At 41.5% G+C, this 21,666-nt stretch overlaps 1 long non-coding RNA gene across 1 annotated transcript; it reads right to left on the bottom strand.

Annotated features, from left to right (window-relative positions):
• Positions 1-465: 465 nt before the first annotated feature.
• LOC116154385 (uncharacterized) lies at positions 466-20,553 on the bottom strand. Its single transcript, XR_004138269.2, has 4 exons — positions 20,282-20,553; positions 16,302-16,470; positions 1,003-1,141; positions 466-747 (listed from the first exon to the last, which is right to left on the bottom strand). It is a non-coding gene; the product is annotated as an uncharacterized LOC116154385 (long non-coding RNA).
• Between the last annotated feature and the right edge of the window lie 1,113 nt (positions 20,554-21,666).

Below are 21,666 nucleotides of genomic sequence, written 5' to 3'. Positions count from 1 at the left end.
CAGAGTGGACTACAAGGATATTCTCTCATGAGAGCTGCAGGATGGAAGGAGTCACGGCCATTTTGCAGAATATACACATCATCTCCCAGTTATTCAATCAAACACTTACCTAGGTGGTGCCATGAAGGGATTATGCAGATATCATTAAAGTCCCAAACCAGTTAATTTCGAGTTAATCAAAAAAGGCACATCACCCTGACCGGGTCTGACTGAGTCAAGTGGAAGCTCATCAAAGAGTGAGAAGACCCTTCCTAAAGCTCAGAGACTCCAAGCTTCAGCTCAGGCTCAAGTTCATGGATTTCCAGCTGGCTAGTTACCTGCCCTTCCTGACTGCCTGTCCTGCGGACTGGGGCTTGTTTAGAGCCCTTCTGCTTTTGTCAAAAGTGAGATCTGCTTTTGAAGAGTATACTCTCATTAGAGAGTCAGGAAGATATATATACCTGGAGAGAGGAAAAGAGGGATTGATGGTGGGGTTCAGACTTACCAGTAAATGAGACCAGGTAGCAAAGAGGAAATTTTACCAAATTGCTTCTCCCAATTCCTGGGTCTCCATGCTTAAAAGCCCATGAACCACGGCTCTCTCCCAAACACAAAACATCGCCGATACTGCAAGGGTTAGGATGAAGCTGATCAGAATGTTTGCTCCAAAGAAGACTTTCATTTTCTCGTATTTCAGGCCTTTGTTGTTATTCAGAGTTGGCTGGAAATTATGGAGTCATGGTTACCTCTCTGCACAGCTGTTCTTTCCTTTTTTTATTGCCACCATAGATTCAATCACAAGAGAAAAAGGAAGTTTATTATTTCAAATAGTTTCTTTAAATTTGAAAAACCAGGAAATAAGCCTGCAGTCATAGACATTTAAATTCAATCATAGCACCTCAGTCAGGAAAAACATCAGGCCTCTGAGCCAAGCAAGGTTAGCCTCAGTCGCTACTCAAACACAGCCCCTCCAAACACTGATAGTAACTGCAATTTAAAGCCAAACCAAGCTGAGCCACTTACTTTGCTCTGGGAGAGCCAGATTGAAGAGGAATTGGTGGTGGGCTGTGGAGGGTTTCAAGTGAGAGCAGAAACCCCTTCTCAGATATGAATGAATCCCAGCAAGATGGCCGCAGACTTCAGTGTTCAGACAAATTTTCCACTTGAAATAAAAGTGCAGAGAAACATTTTGACTTCTACTAACATTGATTGATTTTAATAATAAAGCTCTATGTTTAGATTTTTCTACAATAATATGAGATTCTTAGTGTAACTGACTTCAATTTCCCTGATGTTACTGTTCATAAGTCTGATGACCCAGGCCACAGCAACAGGAGCGAGACCACACGGCGGGGAACAGCCAGCGGTTGCCCGTCTCCATCAGTCGCCACTGGACCTCAGTCCCATGGCGCCCTGCTGAGCCTCCTGGGTGCTGACCCTGTCCCAGCGTGGTGTGTCCACACATCCGAGCAGTCAGACAACGGCTACCGCCACCGGTACCAACCCCCATCCCTGCTCTGTTGCCTTGTGACTGTCACTGATGTGGCCACAATGTTGCCCGTAACCAGTTGGGCCATGCTTTACCCGTCCTTGGGATTTGTTACTGCCACCCTGACATCCATTCCCTGGGAACTTCTTTTTTGATAAACTCACAGATTTAAATTATGGTTGATGTGCCTGGGTTTATTCCAGCTACTATCTGTATTGGTATTCAAATGAGAGCCCCTGCAGGTTGGTTTCTGACTCCTTTTGACACAATCATAGTACTGGTCAGTGGTGTTCTTATTTTCAGATATGGCCAGGTGTTAAAGGTTCATCTTGAGCATTTCTTTCTCTCTCTCTTTTTTAATTGAGGTATAGTTTGTGTTAGTTTCTGGTGTACAGCATAGTGATTCAGTAATACATAGATACATTCTTTTTCATATTTTTTTCGGTACAGGTTACTACAAACTATTGAATATAGTTCCCTGTGATACACAGTAGGCTTTGTTGTTTATCTGTTTCATATACAGTAGTTTGTATCTGTTAATCCCAAACTCTTGATGCAGACCTGGGAGCCAGGTATTTTTTAAAGAGCCCTCCTCCTTCAGGGGTCCTCTGTGTTAGGGATGTACATTCCTAATGGGCTGCTTATGGTTTCTAGGCCTCTTCAGGGAACAAAGTGAGGAGATTAGGGACAGACAGATGATAGATGATAGGTAGATAAACAGATAGATGTAGATACAACATTACAAGTTTATAATATTTCCAATGCAAATTCTAACTCAGGACCATAGGGGCTTTTGTCTTACATTACATATTACATATCACATTACATATTTCCTTTCATACTCAAAATCCTGATCCCCAACACCTACATAATTACTTATTTGTTTTACCCCACAGAACATATCCAACCATCTCAGAATAATGATAGCAACAATATAATCATTAAAAATATTTGAAGTTTTCTTTTTTTTGTTTTTTCTACAGTTCGTTTTGTTCTAAGGATATATTTCCCACTTGAGATGTACTGTCAATTCCCATGTTTTAAAGTCATTTGAAATATTTCCTCCCTGAAGGGATGTGCCATCAACCCAATACACAGGTTCAAACTTTCATTTTGTTTTTAGTGATCAGGTCTTAAAATTTAATTCACTAACAATATATACTGCAGGTCTTCTCATAGGCTTGTATAGATACGTTATTCTTCACTTCTTTTTACAGCTGTATAACCATAGTTGACCGTCCCCTTTCGATCAACATTTGAGTTGTTTCTAAAAAATGAATAGTGCTCCAGTGTGTAGTCTTGTGCACACATCTTTCCATATTTGCCAGTGCATCTTTGGGATAGATTAGAAACTGTAATACTAAGTGAAAAAAATAGTCAATAGAACATCCTTTGACCTGAATACTCACAGCAGTACTCCTATGATTTAAGGATAGAATGATGCTACCTATTCCCCAGAGCCTTTAGCTCCTGATATAAGTCAACGGTTGTCTCTCCCAGAAGACTCATTGAGCCCTCATCCCAGTAGAATTTCTGGACGTACATCCAAACATGCCTTGCTGGAAATAAATTTCTCTCACTAGCACTCAGAACGGGCCTGGAACATCATCATACCAGGTGGAAACACATCTTCTAGGTGTATAATAGGAATCCCTGAGAGTCAGAATTGATCTCAAAATTTCCTTCCACCATGTAATCTCTAAGTGAGTCACATGAAGCTATGTTTTCCTCCAACATTAGAACATATCACTGTTGGCTGAGCACAAGTTGAAGAGTCTGTCTCCTGTTGGAAGCTCAGTCCAAATAATTTGCCATTAAGAGAACTAGAAGGCCAACGATCATCCCTCACTTCTAACGGCTGCATCTGGGTAATGCAAATGCACATTTTGTGATTCCAACGAAGTCAAATTCAGACGTTTTTGTTGCTGTTGCACCTGTTCTCCTTAAATCATCACAACAGTGAGCTCTTCACTTCTCAGCTTCTTGTGAGCCCATCACTAGACAATAGTTACAACTTCTTTAGACTACCTTTTGCCTCAAGCACACAACCAAAAATAGAAGACTGCAGTAGGAAAAGAATGTTTTCTTATTACACTAGAGAGAAAAATGCAGTCACATTTAACACATTAAAACTGCATCTCTCTTATGCAGCTGTCTTAAAGAGACATGAATATATATATGTATATGTATATATCCATTTTATAAATGATAGATCTTCAATTGTCTTAAATTTCAATTGTGACTTCTATCACTTGCACTGCTTGGACCCACAGCTATGCAACAAAGGCTTCTACCACAAACAGTTCACTGGATTTTCCATCAATCATTTCAGGGCACTCCACTTAAAAGTCACATTTCTACCAGTGAAAGAATCCAGTTGAGTCCAGTTACCCCTGAGTCATACCTAGGACTAATCTTTGCCAGGTGATTATTTCCTGAAAAAAAAAAAAAAAATCAAGTTAGAGTATCAGGTGGAAACAAAAAAGTGTAAAGGAAAATGTTCAGACTGGCTGGCCCAAGTCTGGGCTCTCCCTGTAGAATGTGCGAGGAGCCTGCAGAGAAATCATTGTGTTGCATCCTATTTAGACCCAGAGGCAGCCTGTAAATTCCTGGGGATACAAAATTGCCTGTTTAACTTGGCCAGCTGCCTTTACTCTCCCATCCGAGGGCCACTGTTGTAAAAAGGCATTCTCACCTTCCCTTCTAGGGCCGCATAGGTGACACCTGGGCTCACATGGCTGGTGTGACTTGTCATGGCCCACAGGGTAGAAACTGGGAGAGAAGATAGTAGTTATCAGGCAGAGCAGCTGAAACCACTTAAGAAGTCCTTAGGAGAGGATTTTTTTAAATCAGTGCATTTGACATCCCTTCTGCCTCCACTTTTTGGTTAATGGAGTCTACTTATTTGTAGTTCTGGAAAATATGAACAGAATGAGTTAAGTCAAATAAAAGTACCACTTAGGGGAGGGGATAGCTCAGTGGCAGAGTGCATGCTTAGCATGCACAACATCCTGGGTTCAATCCCCAGTACCTCCGGTAAAAAAATTAAAATATAAATAAATAAAAATAAATAAACCTTAAAAAAGAAAGAAAGGTACTACCTTTTGTGAAACAGTGGGAAATACTACCCAAGAGTAAAGAAATCTATTTCTTGAAAGCCTGTGAGCTATCGACCTTTTTGTTCTCTTGATCTATGCTATCTTTTCTTCTTTCTTTCTAATACCTAAACACATTAATCTTTCGGTACTGAATACCATGTGATAAGGCCATGCTGATATTCTTCACACCCTAACACTCCTAAAATTGTTTATAGAAAAACCAAATGTTGAGCAAAACAGTCCATGAGAAAGTTCTTATAATCCATTGTTCAGCCAAAGTAACATCATGCAGAAAGTTGACAACTAAAGTAAGATAGTCTGAAAAATCAGTACAGTCTGTTCAGGGAATGGCATTTTCACTTAGTATATCTAAGAATTTGCAAAAGTATTCTGGGCAGATCACAAAAGTTCTCTTAGGAACTCACTCCCTGCACCCTCTCTCCCTGCTGCTCCCCAGGAAGGTAACTCTTGGTGTTGATCTTGTAATTAGAGGGATATTCATTTTTTAACGACCCTGACAGGTTGGAGGGCCACACTGCTGAGTACTCAGCCAGCGGGGTTGCTCTGCAAGGTGCCGTGGGCAGGACAGCCCGGAGCTCTGACATAATTCTGCACATTCACACTACTGCCCCTCCCCCTCCTCCCTTTCCCTTCTCCAAAACAAATGACCTTGCTCAGATCCTGTTTGTGCCTTACTTACTTCCTGCACTGAAGCAGTTTGCCCCTGAGCTTAGCCACTGATCCCTTTGGAGTTGCCTAGCTGGTGTTTCCTCCTTCTTGTCCTTTTCTCTTATGCGTTTGTTTTCTCAGAGTGAGCCCTCACAGGGGCCCTGGCTCCACTAACTGAATTACAGGAAACTGGCCAAGGCATTCTCTCCCCTCTGTTCCTAGAGAGTTAGAAAGCCTGGGAATGGGTTTGGCAAGAAGGTCCCTTGTACCCTCAAACTTGATTGCTTTCAGGATTGCTCATTTTCTCCCAGTTATAAGTGCAAAGTCTGCATTTACTGCCCTCTGGGGCTTCAGATTCACCCACCATGTCCCCCAGGCCAGAGGGCATCCCCAGGAGGCTTCTTTCAGAAAGAAGAACCCAAAGGTTGTTGAAGAAGAGACCAGGGGATCCCTGAGCCCAGGCTTCTCTTCCAACCATCCCAGCTTCAGCTGACCTGCCAGCCCCGCCACTGGCTTTCAGCTTCCTTCCTGCCAATGCCTTTGCTTATCAGCGACACCAAGTTCTCACTGGGAAGAGTGACCAGGGGTCCCCTCTCTTTTTCTCTGACTGTCATGTCTCTCCATGTTGTCTTCTTTCTCTCAGAGACAACTGGATGTTGCTACTCACTTCCTTGGAATAAGGTCAGTTGGCCGTTGTTTTCCCTCAGAACGTTGGCCTGTGCTGCGGAGACACAGGTAGCAGGGCAGAAGGACAAAATGAATGGGTGCAGGTCCCCTAGCACCAGCATCCCTCCCCTCATAGCTTCACTCAGAATGCCAAAACCACTTCCTCAATGACTTTTCACACTTATAGGGTCCATGGCAAGTCTAACTTTTGAGTGAAATGACCTTAAAAGAAACAGAGTTTCAAAGCCTAAACTAAAGGAAAGAACAGTGAGCAGAGCACTTAGCTTAAAACAGGAATGAAAAAGTACAGGTCCAAAGTTATTTGATGGATATTCTGTATCCTATCTGACTAAAACTTAATACACCCCAAGTCTTAAGCCAGCCTCCAATACCAATTTAAAAGGGTCATTAGGGTCACAAAACTGTGCACTCCAGGGCCCCCATCCAACTTCTGTGGCCCTCTGTTAAGCATCTGAGAACGTAAACGTCTCTCCAGGGCAAGTAGATCAGGAATTCTCAGCTCCCACTTTATATAACATCTAGATGATGACAGTAAATGAATGACAGATGTTCAATACCCTACATGGACCAGCTCGGGCTTCCTCACAACATGGCAGTCTCAGGAAGTCTGGCTGCGTATATATAGAAGCTGAAGATTTCAAAAGCAAGTATCCAAGTAATATCTTAAATGACTTTTTTGAATTTACCTTGGAAGTTACATAGCATCAGTCAGAAAAGGCTGCCAAGTTTTAGGGGGAGGGAACACAGACCCCATCTCTTGATGAGAAGAGTGTAAAAGGATTTGTGGACATTAAACAATATTGATTGACCATCTCTTTTGTCTTGCAATTAAGTTTTTGTCATCCTGATCTTCTCCAATTCTTCTGATTGGTCTATCTTTAGCTTCTATCTCCCACACCTCATATAAAGGTATTTTTCACATTGAACATGCTAGCAAGCGAGGTAGCTGGTCTCCAAAGATGGTCCCTGAGCAACCACACCTCCCAGTACTGTTCCTGCACAGTCCCCTCCCACATGGGATCTGGGCGGACAGTGTGGAGGAAGTGATCTCATGTGCTTTCCAAGAAGCCTTGCTGCCTCTACCAGGTCTTCTGAAATGCTCAATCTGGGGAAAGTCAGCTACCAGGTAAGAAGTCTAACCTGAGACCACCATGCTTTGAGGAAGTCTCATGTGGTCACATGGAGGAACTTCATGCAGAGAGAAAAATGCTTGGCGAGCCCCTAGAGATTCCAGTCATCCCAGCCTGGATGGCCAGACATGGAAGTGAGGACCCACTCTTGGATGTCCAGCCCGGCTGATCATGCAGATGACGCCAGCCCGGCCACCATCTGAACTGCAAATGCACTGGAGACTCTAAGCAAGAACCACCCTGTTGGGTCTAGTCAATCCTCTGAACCTTGAGAGATAATAATAAATTGTTACTCTAAGCCACTAAGCTTAAGGTGGCTTGTTACATAGCAATAGAGCACCCAGGTTCTATCAATTGCACCTCAGAGTGTCTCCCAAATCTGCTTCTCTTAGGAAGGCCTTCAGCATCATTTATTCGCTGAGGCAAAGCTTGTTGTCTGGTCAGAGCAAGAACTCATGCCTTTAAAGTTGTTCTTGGATGTGATATGACATGCTCACAAGCAACCATAAAATAAAGGCCAATACAGAGAAAAAGTGCCATGAGAACTTAGAAAAGAGGGAGAGAATTATTCCAGCATGGAGATGGCGGGCAGTTAGAGTAGGTAGTATTGAATTGGATCTTGAATGCCGAGTGGGAATCTGTGGCTTTGTTTTGTAGAACTAGGAAGCTCTTAAAGGTTTCAGAGCAGAAAGGTGATGTGACAAAAAATTTGTTTTATGAAAATTAGTCTGAGAATGATGTATAAATTCAATTTCATTTGGGAGACACTAGACAGCAGGGGTCAGTGAAGATGGGGAGGCCAATAAAAAACTATCAAGACCATTCAGGGGAGAACAATGAACACTTGTACTTGCCTGTGGCAGTGAGAACGGGGCAAAGGAGTAGTTTTAAGGGACATTCCAGAGGTTGATATGACCCAGAAACGTTACATATTTTGTACATGAATCATCCATGTAATGATAAAATGATGAAACAAATTCTCCCATCCTTGAATAAATAAAAACAAATAATTCCAAAACTTTCACTTTTGAAGAAATGTGGTTTTTAAAAGAAAGTACCTTAAAAAATAGTTTATGTTCTGGAAAAAAAGAAAAAGTAAACTGAATTCATAACTTTATGTGTCATCAGAGATTATCCTTTTGAATATTTCTAGCTAACATTTCTAATACATTCACATTGACTGACAATTTTTGTCACTTATCCATTTCTTTGGAACATGTAAGAAGACTCAAAAAAAAAAAAAAATTCAGAGAGACAGAGAAGATCGCGGAGTAGAAGGACGCTCGCAGGTCACCCTCTCCCACAAATACACCAAGACCCACATCTACAGACCCACTCAGCCAACCAGAGCACCTGTGGAACTCCGACAGAACATCGCCCTCTTCAAAAGATAAAGACGCCAAAAATCTGGTAGGAGAAAAGGAAAAAAGAAAGAACAAAAGGCAAAGCAGCGAGGGACGGGTCCCGCGGGGAGGGAGCGGCAAAGGAGGACTGGCGCTCGCTCGCTGGGTCTCCCCTCTCCAACTGAGAGGCCAGCGGGACGGAGGGGGAGCCTCCGAGGCTCGGATCTGTACAGAGCAGCCCTTGACTAACAGAACTAAGTTAAACGGGCACAGAGCGTCCCCCCGACACCCAGCCTGAGACGTGGGCCGGCAGCCGCGGGCAGGGCCAGGCTGCACAAGCCGGACGGAGGACGGAAGTGGCTGCACAGAGGCAGCCCCGGGGGAACGCAAGGGGCTGCGTGCGGTGGCTGTGGGTGCACAGGGCAGAACAACCTGGGCCCTCCATAAAACAGCAAGGTTGATGTGCTCTTGGGGGAAGGGTGCACACCCCCATCTCTGAAAACCCGCGGAAAGTTTTCGGGGGAAGAGAGGCGGGGCTCAGGCACAGCCGCCATATCCTCCGCGCTGAGCACTCAGGCGGGGGCGGGGGCGAAACCTGCATCCCCACCGAAGGGCTTAGCAGCCTCAAAGGCCAGACTGAGACTGGCCTGCAGCCCGGGGCAGATAGGATCCTTCCATCCTGGTCCCTCAGAGAACTTGCTCCACAAAGACAAACAAGGAGCTGGGTTTTGGCTCGGAGCAGGGACAGGGCTGTCCCTCGGTCTTCCCCGAGCCCACCCGCGGAGCCCAGGGCGGAGCGCCGACCAGGGCGGAGCGCTCAGCCGCACAGAGCAGCAGAGCTACCGGCGGCGGTGCAGGTACAGCGAGAGCGGCCCCTCGCCTTTCGGGCAAGAACACAGCCCCTGACCGAGGTGCTGGGAGGGGGCACGACCCGCCCTCCTACTTGGCCAGTCTGCAACATCTGACTGTGGCATCCGGAGGGGCAGCGACCCGCCCGCCCACAGCAGAGAGCTGCACCTGACCCAGTGTTAGGAGGAGGCGCGATCTGCTTGCCGACAGGTGCTGGGAGCAGCACAGAAGAGAGCGCCAACGGAGGGCCTCTGAAAACAGCAAGCTGAGCTTCCAAAACAGGACGAAGACAGTAAGACTTCACATTAAAAGCACACAGACTCCAGGAGAACACCGACAACCCCCCCCCCTTTTTTTTAAATCTGTTTTTACCTGTTCTATTTTCTATTACTCTCTTAATCTTTACTTCTTAATTCATTTCTATTTCTCTTGGGTTTTGATGTCCTGCTATTGATTAGACACAGGTTTCAAATACATCTATTCATCTCCCCCCCCCCTTTTTTTTGTAAAGGTTTCAAAAGGACGTCTCAACCCGATTAATACTCTGCTCCAACTCACTCTTCTATTATTCATTATACACTGTTTTCAAACCCTCTTTCTCCCTTCTTTTAAAATTCTTTCTCTCTCTCTATTTTTTTTTCTTTTTTTCCTAAGTTCTATTCCTAAATAGGCATCAGATAGGTAAAATCCTTAAGGACCAAAATAAACAACTGATACTCCATAAACCACAGTGCCAAAGAGGTATGAGCAAGATGAAGAAGCAGAAAAACCTTTCCCAATTAAAAGAACAAGAGAAATCCCCTGAAAGAAAGATCAATGAAATAGACATCGATAGCCTACTAGATCAAGATTTCAAAAAAGGAGTGATCGAATTGCTGAAGGAATTAAAAGAGATAGTGTTTAGATATAAAATATGTCAAAAATGAAATTGAAGCTATAAAGAAGAGCCAAGTAGAATGGGTAAACTCATTGACAGAGATGAGGAATGATCTAATAGCTGTGCAAAGCCGACTAGATAATGCAGAGGAACGAATTAGTGATCTAGAAGACAGGGCAATAGAAAGCACCCATTCAGAAGAACTACAAGAGAAGCAAATAAAAAATAATGAAAATAGCGTAAGGGACCTATGGGATAATATAAAGCGTCCCAATCTTCACATAATAGGGGTCCCAGAAGGAGAAGAAAGATCAAAGGGGATTGAAAAGGTTTTTGAAGAAATCATGACTGAAAACTTCCCAAACTTAAAGAAGGAATCAGATATCCAAGTACAGGAAGCTCAGAGGGTCCCAAACAGGAAGAACCCAAATAGACCCACACCAAGACATATCATAATCAAGATGGCCAGAGTCAAGGATAAAGAAATGATTCTAAAGGCAGCAAGAGAAAAGCAAAGAGTAAGTTACAAGGGAACCCCCATAAGGCTCTCAGCTGATTTCTCTACACAAACACTACAGGCCAGAAGGGAGTGGCAAGATATATTCAAAGCCCTGAATGAAAAAAAGATGCAGCCTAGGATCCTTTATCCAGCAAGGCTATCCTTGAGGATAGAAGGAGAAATAAAGAGTTTCACAGACAAAAAAAAGCTGCAGGAGTTTAGCAACACTAAACCCATGCTAAAAGAAATATTGAAAGGGCTATTCTAAATAGAAAAGCAGCAGGATGCTACAGAAATGAGAAACACACAACTGGAAAGGTGATAACTCATGAATTACAAAAAAAGTAAACATGAAATTATAAAAGAAGACATACAAATCACTGAGAGTGGGAGAGGGAGGCAGGGAAATATAGAATATTTTTTTCTTTCTTTTTTAAATTTTTTTAACAGTAGGATGGGTTTGAGATCATGTTACTATCAGTTTAATAAAAACAGTTATAGTAATGGGTTGATAGATTTACAAAAAAGGGTAACCACAAGCCAAAAATTTACAAAGGAGTCACAAAAATTAAATAAAATCCATGATAATACAAAGGAAAATTACCAAACCACAAAAGGAAGAAGAAAGGAACAAAGAGGATATACCAATTCAACTGCAAAGATAAGTTCAAAATGGCAATAAACACACATCTATCATTAATTACTGTAAATGTTAATGGACTAAATGCTCCAGTCAAAAGACACAGAGTGGCAGACTGGATAATAAAGCAAGAACCTTCAATATGCTGCATACAAGAGACCCACTTTAGGGAGAAGGACACATATAGATTGAGAGTGAAAGGATGGAAAAGGATATTCCATGCAAATGGAAAAGCCAAAAAAGCAGGTGTTGCAGTACTGATTTCAGACAAAATAGACTTTAAAACAAAGGCCATAAAGAAAGATAAAGAAGGACATTTTATAATGATTAAAGAAGTGATACATGATGAGGATATTACACTCGTTAATATATATGCACCCAATTTAGGAGCACCTAAGTACATACAAGAATTACTAACAGAGATAAAGGGGGATATTGATGGGAATACAATCATAGTTGGAGATTTTAACACTGCATTAACATCACTAGACAGATCTTCCAGACAGAAAATAAACAAGGCAACAGAGAAATTAAATACTACAATAGAAAAACTAGATTTGGTGGATATTTTCAGAGCATTACACCCCCCAAAAATAGGATATACATTCTTTTCAAGTGCACATGGAACATTTTCCAGGATCGATCATGTACTTGGGCACAAAAGAAACCTCAACAATTTTAAGAAGATAGAAATTATCTCAAGCATCTTTACTGACCACAATGCCATAAAACTGGAAATCAACAACAGAGAAACAAAGGAGAAAAAAAGGAAAGCATGGAGATTAAACAATATGTTATTGAAAAAACAATGGATCAATGAGGAAATCAAAGCTGAAATTAAAAAATACCTTGAGACAAATGATAATGAAAGCACAACCACTGAAAACCTATGGGACACAGCAAAGGCAGTGCTAAGAGGGAAGTTTATAGCGATACAGGCCTTCCTCAAAAAAGAAGAACAATCTCAAATAAACAATTTAACCCACCACCTGAATGAATTAGGAAAAGAAGAACAAAAAGCCCCAAAAAGCAGCAGAAGGAAGGAAATAATAAAGATCAGAGAGGAATTAAATACAATAGAGATTAACAAGACCATAGAAAAAATCAACCAAACCAAAAGCTGGTTTTTTGAAAAAGTAAATAAAATCGAGAAACCTCTGGCCAAACTCACAAAGAAGAAAAAAGAGAGAGCACAAATTAGCAAAATAAGAAAGGAAAATGGAGAAATTACAACAAACAAAATAGAAATACAGAATATCATACGAGAATATTATGAAAAACTATATGGAACCAAACTGGATAACCTAGAGGAGATGGACAAGTTTCTGGAAACATACTGTCCACCAAAACTGAATCAAGAAGAATCTGAACACTTGAACAATCCGATCACTAGGAAGGAACTAGAAATGGCAATTAAAAACCTCCCTACAAATAAAAGTCCAGGACCGGACGGCTTCACCGGGGAATTCTACCAAACATACAAAGAACTCATACCGGTCCTTCTCAAACTCTTCCAGACGATTGAAAAGGAGGGAATACTCCCAAACTCATTCTATGAAGCCACCACCACCCTGATACCAAAACCAGGCAAAGACACTACAAAAAAAGAGAATTATAGGCCAATATCACTGATGAACATAGACGCCAAAATCCTCACCAAAATTTTAGCAAATAGAATCCAACAACACATAAAAAAGATTATACATCATGACCAAGTGGGGTTCATCCCAGGGACACAAGGCTGGTTCAACATACGCAAATCAATCAGTGTAATACATCACATCAACAAGAGAAAGGACAAAAACCACATGATCATCTCAATCGATGCAGAAAAAGCATTTGATAAAATTCAACACCCATTTATGATAAAAACTCTCGCCAAAGTGGGTATAGAGGGAACATATCTCAACATAATAAAAGCTATATATGACAAACCTACAGCCAGCATAGTACTCAACGGGGAAAAACTCAAAAGCTTCCCACTAAAATCTGGGACAAGACAAGGATGCCCACTATCACCACTCCTATTCAACATAGTCCTGGAAGTCCTAGCCACAGCAGTCAGGCAAGAGAAAGAAATAAAAGGGATCCAAATTGGAAAAGAAGAGGTAAAAGTGTCATTATATGCTGATGACATGTTACTATATATAGAAAACCCTAAAAGGTCCACACAAAAGCTACTAGAGCTGATTGAAGAATTCAGCAAGGTAGCAGGTTACAAAATTAACGTTCAAAAATCAGTTGCATTTCTTTACACTAACGATAAATCAACAGAAGAAGAAAGTAAAGAAACAATCCCCTTTAAAAAAGCACCCAAAGTAATAAAATATCTGGGAATAAATCTAACCAAGGAGGTGAAAGAATTATACACAGAAAACTATAAACCATTGATGAAGGAAATTAAAGAAGACTTTAAAAAATGGAAAGATATTCCATGCTCTTGGATTGGAAGAATCAATATTGTTAAAATGGTCATACTGCCCAAGGCAATCTACAGATTTAATGCAACCCCTATCCAATTACCCAGGACATATTTCACAGAACTAGAAAAAATCATAATAAAATTCATATGGAACCATCAAAGACCTAGAATTGCCAAAGCATTACTGAAGAGAAAGAAAGAGGCTGGAGGAATAACTCTCCCAGACTTCAGACAATACTATAGAGCTACAGTCATCAAGACAGCATGGTATTGGTACCAAAACAGACATATAGACCAATGGAACAGAATAGAGAGCCCAGAAATGAACCCACAAACTTTTGGTCAACTCATCTTTGACAAAGGAGGCAAGAATATACATTGGAATAAAGACAGTCTTTTCAGCAAATGGTGTTGGGAAAACTAGACAGCAGCATGTAAAACAATGAAGCTAGAACACTCCCTTACACCATATACAAAAATCAACTCAAAATGGATTAAAGACTTAAACATAAGACAAGATACAATAAACCTCCTAGGGGAAAACATAGGCAAAACATTATCTGACATACATTTCAAAAATTTTCTCCTAGAAGAAATAAAAGCAAGAATAAACAAATGGGACCTAATGAAACTTACAAGCTTCTGCACAGCAAAGGAAACCAGAAATAAAACAAGAAGAAAACCTACGGAATGGGAGAAAATTTTTGCAAGTGAAACCGACAAAGGCTTGATCTCCAGAATATATAAGCAGCTGATACGACTCAATAAGAAAAAAATAAACAACCCAATCCAAAAATGGGCAGAAGACCTAAACAAGCAATTCTCCAAGGAAGACATACAAATGATCAAAAAGCACATGAAAAAATGCTCAATATCACTAATTATCAGAGAAATGCAAATCAAAACTACAATGAGGTATCACCTCACACCAGTCAGAATGGCCGTCATTCAAAAATCCACAAATGACAAATGCTGGAGAGGCTGTGGAGAAAGGGGAACCCTCCTACACTGCTGGTGGGAATGCAGTTTGGTGCAGCCACTATGGAAAACAGTGTGGAGATTCCTCAAAAGACTAGGAATAGACTTACCATGTGACCCAGGAATCCCACTCCTGGGCTTGTATCCAGAAGGAACCCTACTTCAAAAAGACACCTGCACCCCAATGTTCATAGCAGCACTATTTACAATAGCCAAAACATGGAAACAGCCTAAATGTCCATCAACAGGTGACTGGATAAAGAAGAGGTGGTATATTTATACAATGGAATACTACTCAGCCATAAAAACCGACAACATAATGCCATTTGCAGCAACATGGATGCTCCTGGAGAATGTCATTCTAAGTGAAGTAAGCCAGAAAGAGAAAGAAAAATACCATATGAGATCGCTCATATGTGGAATCTAAAAAACAAAAACAAAAACAAACAAACAAACAAAAACAAAGCGTAAATACAGGACAGAAATAGACTCACAGACAGAGAATACAGACTTGTGGTTACCAGGGGGGTGGAGGGTGGGAAGGGATAGACTGGGATTTCAAAATTGTAGAATAGACTACACTGTACAGCACAGGGAAATATACACAAAATGTTATGATAACTCACAGAGAAAAAAATGTGACAATGAGTGTGTATATGTCCATGAATAACTGAAAAATTGTGCTGAACACTGGAATTTGACACAACATTGTAAAATGATTATAAATCAATAAAAAAATGTTAAAAAAAAAAGAATTTTAAGAATTAAAAAAAAAAAATTCAGGGTAACATCATTACTAAACTTAAAACCCACAGTGGCACACTGGGATTGCTCCATTTTTTAAAAGTATGAGCTCCCTCTAGTGGCCAAAATAGTCTTTACTGCTTGATCAAACCTGCGCCATGCATTTATATTTAAATAATTTTAATATTTAACTTCTAGAACTGAATTTGCTCTTTAAAATTTTTCTCTGCTTTGTGCTGCATAGGCTCCACAATATTAACGGTGAATCTCAGCATCTACTATTATTGTTACAATTTGTAATTATCAGTTTTCAACGTGTTTATTGAGTTTCAGACCACACCAAAATGCAATTATCACCTAATTAATGTACAAGCTAATTTACTCTAAATGTTCCAAGGAAGTGAGGTCATCATTTATCACTCTATAAAGTTTTCTCATTGATGAATCTATCTCCTCTGTTTAAGTTGAAACTATTCCAAAAATATACATTTCCCAACAAAATCTCATCATTCCTCACAGGGAAGGCTCACCCTGCGAGACTTGCCTTCTTGGAGGAGGCGATACTAAGCTGTATTCCACTGAAGTCACCTTCCCACTAGGGGACAAGACTAGACAGAAGCCCCTGAGAGGAAGGATTTGGAGGGGTTGAGGGGAGTGGAAAGAAAGAATAACACTGAGTGCTCACTGCGTGTCAGGTGTTAGGTTAGATGCCTTACATCTGCCACCTCATTTGAAGTTCTAGAGAGATGCCATTCCATTCCTCTTCCATTTGACATAGATCTTCCAAACTCTTATGAGTCAGGATAAGGTGCAGAAGTGAAGTAGACCTCATCTCTATCTTCAAGGTGCGTGGAGCAGAGTAGGGGGACCAGTTAGGAAGCAGCTGAGGGTACTCACTGGGCAGGTGGGAGCCCAAGCACTGGGAGAGTGGCTCTTCACTCCAGCTGCAGACAAGGAGGGTGGCAAGCAGCAGAGGAGACTTGCCTTCTCGGAGGAGGCGATACTAAGTTGAATACTGAAGGACGCTGAGGAGCCGACTAGGCAGAGGGACAGTATGTGCAAAGGCCTGGAATCAGAAGAGAGCAGCTCAGGTTGGCTGGCACTTAGGGAGAGGGTGAATGATTAACATCCCATTTCTAGATGATTTAATTGACAGAGGGGTTAAGTAAGAATCCTGCCAAGACAAAAGTGGTGGCCTCGGTGGTTGCATCACTGCCTGCATAGTAGGGAAACGTGACACCCTTGATCAAGGTGATGCCAGGAGAAGCTGACACCAACTTAAGTAACTATGAGGCCACCTCAGAAATGCCTCTTTTTGAAGCTAAAAATGGCTGGAGTTGTTTGTTTGAAGTGAAAGTGTGAACACCAGAACCGGTCTGGTAGCCAGTTATGATGAACACGATGTAGCTCGCTTTGGGAGTGGGTCCTGGGAGAGGGCAGAGTGGGCAGCTTCCCCACTTGAAGGCTGCCCAGCCTTAGATCCTGACCCTAAGATCCAATCTACCCCAGCACTATTAGTCAGTGGAATTGCATCTTATAACGAGCTAGGACCGAAAGTGAACAGGAAAGACAAAAATTGTGTAGTAAAAATTACTCTTAAAAAAAAAAGTTGAAGGCAATCTGGGAAAAGTCAGCTTTCACTAGATTAATCTGAATATCCAGTTATGGAGAAAAATTATTTTTGGAAAGAAAACAGATAATCAAATCTTGACTTGTTTATGATACAATGCACCTTTGCAGTTTAATTAAACCATTTCCATAAAGCTAATGACAGTCCCAAACACATATACCTTGAATAAAGTAATACTATGTGTTCCAAAGTAATAAAGGAGAGATTTTGCTGAAAAAAATTACTCTTAAAAATACTTTAAATTATCCATAAAATAATCCATATAAACGTGGTTTTGTATATACAACCAGGCACAATGAACCTTACAAATCCTGCAGTGTGAGAACCACTGAGCTAAACTATGAGGAGCACAAAATGAGAGCCTACGTGTTCTAAGTCTGGGTGTTCAGCCCATTCTGCCTTTAAAGTTATCTGAGTCAACCTTCTCCTCTTGATTTTCATAACACTTATTCCTCTCATACCTTCTTTAAAGCTATTTTGTTTTCCCCCAGTTTACTGAGGTATAATTTATACATTATAAAATTCACCCATTTTAAGATTAATTTTGCCAATTGTACACAGTCATAAATCACCACCAGAATCAAGATATAAAATATTTCTGTCATCTAGGAAAGTTCCTGTGCTCTTCGAAGTCAACTTCCTCCTCCAACCCTAGCCAAAGGTAATCTCTGGTCTGCTGCTGCTATAGTTTCGCTCTTTCTGGAATTTCATGTAAGGGGAATCATAGAATAGGTAGTCTTTCTATATGGCTTTCTTCAATTAGGATGAAGTTTTTGAGGTTCATCCATGCTGTTTGTGTGTATTAGCAGTTTGTTCCTTTTTTGTGCTTAGTGTTGACTGCTGCCCAGATTCACAGAAGGACAAATTACAATGCATTTTCAAAGACTGTTCTGCAGCCAATGAAAACACAAGGTACAACAGACCTCACTGGGCTTAATGAGAAGGCCTGAGGTGAATTTAATTACTGAGCCATGAAATGCCTGCCTCAAATGGTCTGTTAGACTCACAGCTTGTAAGAACCAATGTGGATAAAGATGAGCATGGACATCGATAAGACATGTCGAAGCTATTCATCACTCTGAAGTTTCATTAAAGCTATAAAGAAACCACATACTCCCTCATGACTGGTCGGGTATCTTGCTGTGCTCCCAGAAGGCAGCTTCTGCTGAGCTGAGAAAGCAGGTAAGAGGGGGGAGGGTGCAGCTCAAGCGATAGAGCGCATGCTTAGCATGCACGAGGTCCTGGGTTCAATTCCCAGTGCCTGCATTAAAAAACAAATAAATACATAAACCTAATTACCTACCACACCAAAAAAAAAAAGCAAGTAAGAGAGTGGCAAGGCATCTTTTTCCAGCTCTCTGGCTGCCTGGATCACTGCATGGGTCATCTGTGGACCGAAGGTGACACTGTTCTCCGGGGGCTGGAGGCAAAGGTGATGCCACAGCCAGTACCAGTGACACCCTTAGAATGAGGCAGGTGGAAGGGAGCTAAGGAGGAAAGGGAGCTCTAGGAGCGGGCCCTGGAAGAAGGGTGTGGGGCATTTATGTAGAAAGGACGGACAGTAAGGTCATTATTAATGATCCTGAAAGAGACACAGCCAGAGAGAAACGACTGCAAGCCCGCCGCCCAGGACAAGCCAGGGCCCGTGGAGGGTGCAGTGCACGTGTGCAGCACATTCACCAACAGGAAGCTTTGTGCAAGCTCCCAAAGCAGCTCCTTCAAAGCCCTATCTCATCTTGAGTTTAGAAATATCTAGACATGGAAGTGTGATCATGGTTGCAATGGCTATAATGAACCCCACTGGCAGGCCTGCGTCTTAGCTCCCTGCAGCTCTCTTCAAATAAGAAGCCTTGAGCAATCTTCTCCTCCCTAAGTGTTAACAGTTATTGTCTTATAAAAGTAATAATAGCTTTGCACAGTACAGAAAAGAGTGAAAGGTGAATGTCTGTAAGTAGCAGAGTGCAGTACTTAGGAGCCCAAGACCTAAGAAAAACCCCAGCTCTGTCACTTTCTACCTTTAAGGTGATGGGCAAGTCACTTGATGATCACTTTGTGCCTCGATCTTCTCATCTAAAAAAAATGGAAATACCAATAGACAGCTCTGTGATTTGCCTCTATACTGTTGTGGAGGAGAAAGAATATACGTGTGTAACACGCTTAGCCTGACGCTGAGCAACAGCAAGCGCTCAGTAAAGTGGAGTTGTTGTGGTTATCACTACTGTTGCCATTATTATTGTTGCTGTTGTTGTTACGACTCTAGCCTTGTCTTCCACTTCCTGTATTTAGTCCGTTGACAAATCTTTCAGTATAAAATCGACCTCCTCCTTGGCCCAGACTTCTGTCGTCTTGACTGAATATACATTGACCTGTTGGTACTAGATTCATCATTTTGCAGCCCAGATCTCTCCCCAACTGTGTACCCAAAGGCAAGTAAGTATGTGGTAAACACACCTGCCACTGACATTATCGGATTGCATATTTGTGTCCTAGATGCCTGATATTGAAAGCACACAGCGTTGCTCAAAGCACTAAATGAAAAGCAACTCAATATAGCTACACTAATCTGTGCTTTCTAAATTTACTGATGGGGGTAAAGAAAGTAAGCTGGCATGGCTTTTGTACAATTTCTGTATCACACTAACCTAAATTCAAACAGGGTGTTCAGATAAAAATACTGTTCCCTCCAAGGAGGTTCCAGATTTTGCAGAGAAAAATACCTCTGTGTGGTGCATTACTTACACAAGGAGTGGCTTTGTGTTCTGGGGGAGAAATGACACAAGCACATCACCACCACCTTCTCCAGAAGTATAGATTCTCTGGCACCAAGTCACAACCAAGGTGGGGTCCCCATACCGTGGAGGAAATGGCACCAGCAGTCTAGCGCCACCAGCCACCTTGGTGGGGTCAGAAGGTAGAGGTGTCCTTGTGTGACTGCTGCTAGCTTCCTGTTGTGCCCAGGCTGCCTGAGATGGAGAGGCAGACGGCAGGAAAGAAACCAGAACCAGAAGTAACAGATGGCCAGAGCTCACGGGGCAAAGTAACTACCTCAGAAGTTCTGGAGAAAATATTTGCCTGGGAGGCTCTTCCTTAGAAAGATATTGAGGGCTGTTAAATGTATCCTGCTGTGAGGGAAATGAGAATTTTATTTTTCTCTTATTCAGAAAGAACAACCAAGAAGAAAAGCAGTGCTCTTAAGAAGTAGTTTATCAATTATAAAGTTAGAAAACACACGTCTTACAACACTTACATTGAATTTCCTTCCTTATCCCAAGTGCAACCTTGTGGACTGAAGGTGGCGAGTCCTCCGGGTTGCCTGTACAGGTCCTTGCCTGCTGCCTTTCCTGGGCAGGAACATACTTGAAGCCACATCTGTGTCTGCTTCACTTCTGCAGCGCATAGGCCAGTGTCACACACCTTGTAGGTAACGCAGTAGATATTTCATTAATAAAATGAAACCATCAGCTCTGCTGTTATCATCCTTATTTCAACTCACTGACCTTTACACCAAGGCCAAATACGTCATCGTCTTTACCCTTTGTTGAAGCCATCTATGCAAAGTTGGCAGAATTTGACATCTTACAATAGAGTTAGCAATAATGGTTTCTAAATGTATTCTGTGTTTTCAACCCCATATCTCAAAGTATTTTAGGAAAAAACACTATTACTTTTTTTTTAGTGGAAAAAATAAAATAATCTTGGAAATTTAGCAAATAAATATGTAATTGACACAAAGGCATACTATGCAGCCATTAAAATGATGATGTAGCTTTATATTAATAATGCTATCCTTGGAAAACTTTTTATTAAAAAGTAAGTTTAAAATATATATGATAGAGCACATTTTTGGGGTAAAAATATATACGACTATATGTGTAAAAATATGTATGGAGGTGTGTGTGTAAATAGGAAAATAATTTCCTCTAGGGTGGGGGGACACATTGTAAAGTGATATTTGTTTTTATATTTTATATATTACTATATTTTCTATTTTTATAATAATAGAAAAGTATTATTTTACACTTAAAAATACTAGTTCACAAGAATATGTAGTAACAATCATACATAAAATATTTTAAAATTATACATCTCATCACCAATAATTAAATACTTTTTAATTTCATTTATATTGGTTAGCTATTGTTTTGTTACAGAGCTCAGTGCCTTAAAATGCTAATCTATTATCACAGTGCATGAGTCTGGATTTCTAAGGACCGTTTGATCTAGGCTGAGTTTGGCTGATGTATGGGCTGAATTGTGTCCTCCAAAAACTTATGTTGAAGTCCGAACCCCTCGTACCACCGAATGTGACTATATTTGGAGACAGGGCCTTTAGAGAAGTAATTAAGTTAAAATTAGGTCATTATGGTGGGCCCTAAGCCAATCTGGATGGTGTTCTAACAAGGAGAGGAGATGTGGACACAGACACATGCAGAGAGAGCACGTGCCACGTGAACATGAAGACGGCCATCTACCAGCCCAGGAGAGAGGCCTCAGAAGAAACCAAGCCTGCCGACACCCTGTCTCGCACCTCTGGTCTCCAGAACTGCGGGGAAACCCAGTCCTGTTGTTTAAGCCGCCCAGGCTGTGCTGCTTGGTTATGGCAGCCCTGGGAACTAATGCAGCGCGTGGAGC

Source organism: Camelus dromedarius, chromosome 6 (assembly GCF_036321535.1).
Source record: "Camelus dromedarius isolate mCamDro1 chromosome 6, mCamDro1.pat, whole genome shotgun sequence".
Lineage (NCBI taxonomy): Eukaryota > Metazoa > Chordata > Mammalia > Artiodactyla > Camelidae > Camelus > Camelus dromedarius.
The sequence above is the reverse complement of the archived record's forward strand: the minus strand, read 5'-3'. Positions and strand labels throughout refer to the sequence as shown.